Source organism: Chanodichthys erythropterus, chromosome 2 (assembly GCF_024489055.1).
Source record: "Chanodichthys erythropterus isolate Z2021 chromosome 2, ASM2448905v1, whole genome shotgun sequence".
NCBI lineage: Eukaryota > Metazoa > Chordata > Actinopteri > Cypriniformes > Xenocyprididae > Chanodichthys > Chanodichthys erythropterus.
The window spans coordinates 40,605,056-40,612,149 of NC_090222.1; positions in this window are offsets into that span (position 1 = coordinate 40,605,056).

Here is a 7,094-nt window from a genome sequence, read left to right on the forward strand (position 1 = left end):
CGATAATCATTCTATTATTGCATAACAATACTAAATATAGGGCATTTCACCCTATATTATGTCCAGTGATATGGAGTGTTCTTGGCTCTTAGCTTTACCAATATACAAAGGTGAATGAATATAACGACTAAATATAGGCTTTCATCTCAGGCATCATCTTAATTTTGCTTTAATGTGAACATGATTAATATGTTACCTAAGTCTGTAAAATATTTCAGGATACTTCAGAACCACGCTACAGGGCTTTTATTTTGAAACGCACCTTTGTAGGCGGGAAATCTGCAATCTGTTTTGCATCTCATGAATAGGAGTTTTTACTAGTAATAATACAATTATAGAGCTCTGTAATTAGAATTGTTACTAGTAAGAATTGAATTAAAGAGCTCTCTAATTCAGTTTTTACTAGTAACAATTACAATTAGAGAGCTCTATAATTCAGTTTTTACTAGTAACAATTGAATTAGAGAGCTCTCTAGTGGAATTGTAGAGCTCTGCAATTGGATTATTACTAGTAACAATTGAATTACAGAGCTCTGCAATTGAATTCTTACTAGTAATACATGAATTGTAGAGCTCTCTAATGGGAATTGTTACTAGTAAAAACTGAATTATAGAGCTCTACAATTCAGTTGTTACTAGTAAGAATACAATTGCAGAGCTCTATAATTCAATTAGAGAGCTCTACAATCATAATTGTTACTAGTAAAAATTGAATTATAGAGCTCTATAACTGTAATTGTTACTAGTACAAATTAAATTATAGAGCTCTTTAATTTAATTGTTACTAGTAAAAATATAATTACGACGAGTAATGCTGGAACGTTTTTATGCTGAAACGGCCTTCCATAGAATGAATGGGGGAAAGACACATGAGAGGAGGCAATGTCTCCATCGCGCTATGATTGGTTGTTGGTTATGATTGGATATGATTGGTTTGTGCGATAAATCCCGCCTCTCGTTGAGTGCGCGTTCCGCGCGTCAGTTTGACTCACAGACATCATATCCGTGATGTAAAGAACGCCGTTTCCGGGTCCAAGCCTCGACTCGTTTCACTTGAGAATGCCATCGACGGCCGTTTATGAGCGCTATTTATTCATATTAAACATCAATCATTTAAGTTAAACATTTTAAATACTTACAGTCTACACAACAGTCTCCGTGCTCACAGCATCACAGATATTAATATTTTAATGATTTATAAAAGATGAATCATTGCCATCTGGAATTTTGATATGGAGATAAAAGTTGTAATTATATATTTTTTGTAGTATTCGTGTATGTATATTAGCACCATTTGTTGTTTTTTTGTGGTATGTGATAGAGCGTTAGGTCCCGGAAGCGCTGCCGCGTGACGTCAGACTTAACAACCGGATAGGTAGACGCCCTATCGAACGCTACTGCCTATTGGCAACATAGACAGTAAAAGAAATGGACACAGCGACCCCATTGGAACTCAATTGAGACAAGTGAAGCCCATTTTTAGCGATTTTTAGCACTTCCGTTTCTGACGCGCAGACTCACACTAAGCTTGATGACGTCAGCAACCTGTCTGACAGATGTAAATCTTCTAGTAGCTTTGCGTGCAAACTGCCATCGTTATTCTTGCAGAGACGGCGAGCTTGAGCGGGGACTTCTTTGGCGTGAGTGAGCAGGAGTAAGTATTCTGATTAATTAGTTTGTATAGTATTTTAAAATGTAATGCCAGTACTCCTTTTATTAAGATAATCTCCCTGATTGTCTGCGAGCTTCTCCTCCTGTCTATATGGTAATTTCTCTACTGTGCGACAGAGAGTCGAGTGGTTATGACATAATCGTTAGCTTATTTTTACAAAAACTGTTTCTACGGGGCCATAATGTAACGGTAATGGAGCCCTTTATACATTGTCGTGTATCTTTGGAAATAAATAATGGACAAATGGAGTCTTTAAACGCCTCAGATGTAAAGTTATTCACTGTCAAAGTGACGCCAAAATGAATGGGAGTCAATGGGATGCTAACGCAAGTGAAGTTCTGCCACAAGATGGCAGCACGCGGCCGACTTCAACTTCCGGTCGACTTCCTTGGGCACTGATTACGACCGGTATAAGATGGCGGCCGCAAATCTCAGCGCCCAGCGGCCAATAGGGCGTCTACCTATATATGATGTCTATGGTTTGACTGAACAAATGATGGCGTCAATCGGAAGACTAATTGAAAAGTATGTAAACAGATCACCCAGTTAGATATTATCGCTTTATGTCACGTCAAAATCAAACTTGAAATGTAACGTTACTGAAAGCATAATGACTGCGGGGTTTTTTTTACTGCAATCAGCTTGGTGAAATTAAAAATACTATTCGTGTCTGTGACAGACGGTGTTAATGGAGCATGACTGATTATCCAAAATATCCTAGGTTGACAGTTAAAAAGAAAAGCCGCAATACACAAATAAAATATATTGTTTAAATGATTATTGCATTTAGATATTATTTTGGAATGAATGTAGAAATACTTAAAACACTAACTTGATGAGATTGACTTGGTTTTGATAAATAGAACATCACATTGTTAATGTGAAATTATATAAAAAAATAAAATTGTATTTGGTTTCTTTTTTTTCTTTTTTGATGTACTGTAAAGTAATGTTCATTTAACAAGGAAGATGTGTCAACTTTAAGAATAATGCACATGAGTTTACATAGATTCATAAAAAAAAGTGCCTCATTTCAGAACACCACTGCACGCCACTGATTTACATTTTATTTATTACAGCTAGATCTAAAGAAGTATCTTATCATGACTAATGAGTTCAAATGACTAATTTTCTCACTTTCACATGAACAGCAGGTTTATATTTAACTTTCTATTCAATAGTTTTAAATGCTCTACTTTTGATCATCTTGGTTCCTCTGGATGTTTCTTGAATCTCTTCATTCATCCTCATTTCTCTTTATTCTCTCATGTTTTCAGCTCGTCTGCCTGTTCCTGTCATCAGCAGTAACTCTTCTCAATGTTCTTCATCATCATCATCATCATGTTCATTGGTGTGTTCAGTGGTGAATGTGAGTCATGTGACTCTCTCCTGGTACAAAGGAAGCAGTTCATTGTCCAGCATCAGTGCGTCTGATCTCAGCATCAGTCTCTCTCTACCTCTGGAGGTGGAATATCAGGATAAAAACACCTACAGCTGTGTGCTGAACAATCCCATCAGCCACCAGACTCAACATCTGAACATCACTCAACTCTGTCACACATGTTCAGGTACGGCAGCGCTGATGATATTAGCGTTTATTGACTGAGCTGATCTCACTTTGATGTTTTTATTCCTCAGTCCACTGTTGTGGTCCTACTGAAGCTGTGATCCGATTGGTCCTCTCTGCTCTGGTGGGCGTGGCTACTGTCATTCTTGTGCTTTATCACATCAGATCCAGCTGAAGGAGATCAAGCACATATTCACACATCAGGTACATGATTGATGACTGATTCAGCATATATTAATATTGGTGAGATTGATTCATTTATGGCTTTACATGTTCATCTTTTTCAGGAAGTGCTTAAATCTGAAGCAGAACGCTGAACTTTAAAGGTTCTTCAAGTGTGTTTTTGTCATAATAAATACTGATGATTATTTGAGCTTCTCTTTCAGTGTCAGATTTGTAAAACTCTTATTTGTAAGGCTTTATTGTTCATATTTCTCTCAGAGACACACAGATCTCACTTTACTACTACTGCTGTATATTTGTCATGTGTATTTTACACTGTTGTTGATGATCAAATTAAAATAGCATCTTTTTAATGTGTCTGACGGAGTTGACACAAATTAAGTTCTGAAGTACATTTTTAGAAGAAAACATTTTCAGAAAAACCTGTTCATTAGCTGAGACCTTTGTCTACAAATATATGAGTTTATAATAATGTGTTATGAAATAATAAAAACTAACATCTCAAACATGTTTTGTCTCTTCTCTCAAGAATCAGTGAGATTAAGTTCAGGCTTCTATTCTTGCCATAACTCTGATATCATTTCATGATCACTACATTCACTTGCGTCTTGTGTTTTGGTTCACTAACATCCTCCTGTCAGAGTCTCTGTAACAATTGTAGTCACACATTTATTTCAATAATAATTCCAGATTCTATAGAAATGCGCTCTGTTGCAGTTATTTGTGTGCATGTTTGTTCCAAATGTCATTTGTGCTCTAGTACCAGGCCTTAGTTTCTGTGTACTTCTACTTTTTATTATGTATAAAACATTCTTTATGAACTCCTACACTATACTTTAATACTTTTAATGCCCTTTTATTCGGGTGGTTGTTACAATACTATTTTTGCATTTTGTATTGGGATATAAATGCTTTCTGCACCCAAGATGTAGTCTCATGCTCTTTTATTAGTAATTTTTCCATCACATGATGGACAACAATTATTTAAATGGGTATTTCACCAAGAATTCAAACTGCCACACGCGCTTAAAGTCGGCATGAAATCAAAATCAACCCTATTAACTTTGTTAGCGCATATTACTAGTCTTGTGGTGAACAAATTAATCCGTGCAAGTTAATACACAGAAAAATTTGTTTGTCGTGGTAATCTTTAATCAAAATCTGAAAAGTTACTTCCGGTCTGGAATGGCGTTCCTTCTCTGATGACGTCAGTGTGACGGCTTGGGTTGTAACGCTTAAACCACTCCCCTCCAACCGTTAGTCTGCTATGAGCGAGAGAAGGAGAGGAGGAGCGCTAAAATAAAACCATGAAACAAAACGGTTTTTAGTGTTTACATTTCTATAAAAATGACAAGATTTGAAATGTGAGACTTTGTTTTAACCTGCTCCGTCTTGTCAGGTTCTTTTTCCACTCAGTCCAGCTGAGGGAGCACGTTCTGGCGGGAAAGTGACGGCACCCTCTAGTATTCGAAAACAGAATTAGTATTGTTATGTTTTTTATATATTTTAGAATGAGACGACACGGACACGAGATGACTACAGCAACGGGGTCTCTTTACTGAAAACGACTGCTGATGACGTCACACAGGTACGGGTAGTGCAGTCATACAAAATACATGACATCCCCCTTCTTAAGTTCAACTGTCCAACTTTTAATCATTATTGCTTAACTAATGTATCTTGACACCAATCTGCAAAACAGTCTTATTTATTTAAAGTCAGTCTCAAAAGGTGATTTAGTAAGCACTTGTAAATATAAACTCTTTATAACATATTTTGATTAAACAGTTATAAATTTATGAGCAAACTTATGAACATTGAACTTTTTTTTTTTTTTAACTGCACAAATTATGCAAAACAAACTTAGGTTACCACTGAATACACATTTAGTGTATACCACTGTTCAGTCCTTGTACCTTGAAGGCATTTTCACTTCTCTACCTGACCTGGTAATGTATCCCTGTGTTTGAGACTCAGGTAATTCAGTGTTTTGTGTGTCCTTGTTAGTTGTAGATGATTGGGTGTCAGTGACATGCGAGTCCATCTCACTATTGGTGTCATTGACTGTCATTGACCATCCATAGTCATTTTGCACAGTAGTTGCAGTACTTGATCAGCAGCTGTTGCACTGCGGAAAACACGCAGCTTTTCTTCAGACACAGACAATATGTCGTTATCCAGCACAGCTCTAACTCTTGACCAAGTAAGTCTTCTGTATGCTCATTCAGATATGCACGACTTAGTGCATCAGCGATATGCATCTCTTTACCTGGTTTGTAGGTTACCTTTAGGTTGTATCTTTGAAGTCTGAGAAGCATGCGCTGTAATCTGGGTGGAGCTTGGTGCAGTGATTTCTTGAAAATACTTTCCAGTGGTTTGTGATCACTTTCAACTTCCACTTCCTTGCCATAGATGTATTGATGAAATTTCTCGCATCCATAGACTATTGCAAGTAATTCTTTTTCAATCTGTGCATTTTTTTTTTTGAGCATCAGTTAAGGCACGTGATCCATAAGCAACTGTTTTTTTATCTTGCCCCGATGCCTTCTGAGCTGGCATCAACAGAGCGTTAGTGGTTTCTGTACATCAAAGAACTTCAATGTTGGAGCATTCGTCAGCAAAGTCTTCATTTTTGTGAAGCTTTCTTGTTGCTCTTCCTCCCAGTGCCACTGAATATCATCTTCTAGCAGCTTTCGGAGAGGAGCACTGACATCCGATAAGTTTGGAATGAATTTGGATAGGTATTGCACCATACCCATGAATCTCATAAGTGCTTGTTTGTTTTCAGGTGGTGGCATCTGCACTGTTGCTCTCACCTTTTCGTCATCTGGCTTAAGACCTTCCTCTGAAATTATGTGTCCAAGATATTTTATTTTTGACGTTCTTATCGGGCACTTGCTCTTGTTTAGTTTTAGGTTCCATTCTCTTGCTCTTTCCAGCAGCTTGATGAGTCTGTTATCGTGCTCTTCTGTTGTCTCTCCCCATGCTGGGATGTCATCAATGACATTGACCACACCTTCAAGACCTTTTAGCATCTGCGTGACCGCACGCTGGAAGACTTCACTGGCTGAAGACCCACCAAATGGTAAGCGAAGAAATGTATACCTCCCTATTGGCGTGTTGAACGTGCAGAGTTTCGAACTCTCATCATCCAGTTTTATTTGCCAGAATCCTTGATTAGCGTCCAGGACTGAAAATATCTTTGCATTTGGCATGCTGGATACCACTTCTTCCACTGTCAATAGAGGATAATGTTCACGCTTTATTGCTTTATTTAGGTCCTGTGGATCCATGCATATACGTATCTTGTTTGGTTTCACCACTGTTACCATGCTGTTCACCCAATCTGTCTGCTTTATGATTACACCCATGCTTTCCATCTTGTGTAGCTCTTCAACTATTTTGTCCTTGAGTGCTACAGGAACCTTTCTTGGTGAATGGATCACTGGTGATACATCGGGGTCTGTTTTGATGTGATGCTCAATTGGCAAGCAACCAAGGCCAGAAAAGAGGTCATCAAAGTCTTTTGAGCTGAACTTGTCCCAAAGGTGATATCTTGTGGCCAGAATATGTAATTAAGTGACAGGTAGATTTTTTTAGTTTTATTTGGGTTTCCAATGATTTGAACAAATTGTTTGGTATTACATTGCATGCAGCTCCTGTGTCTAATTT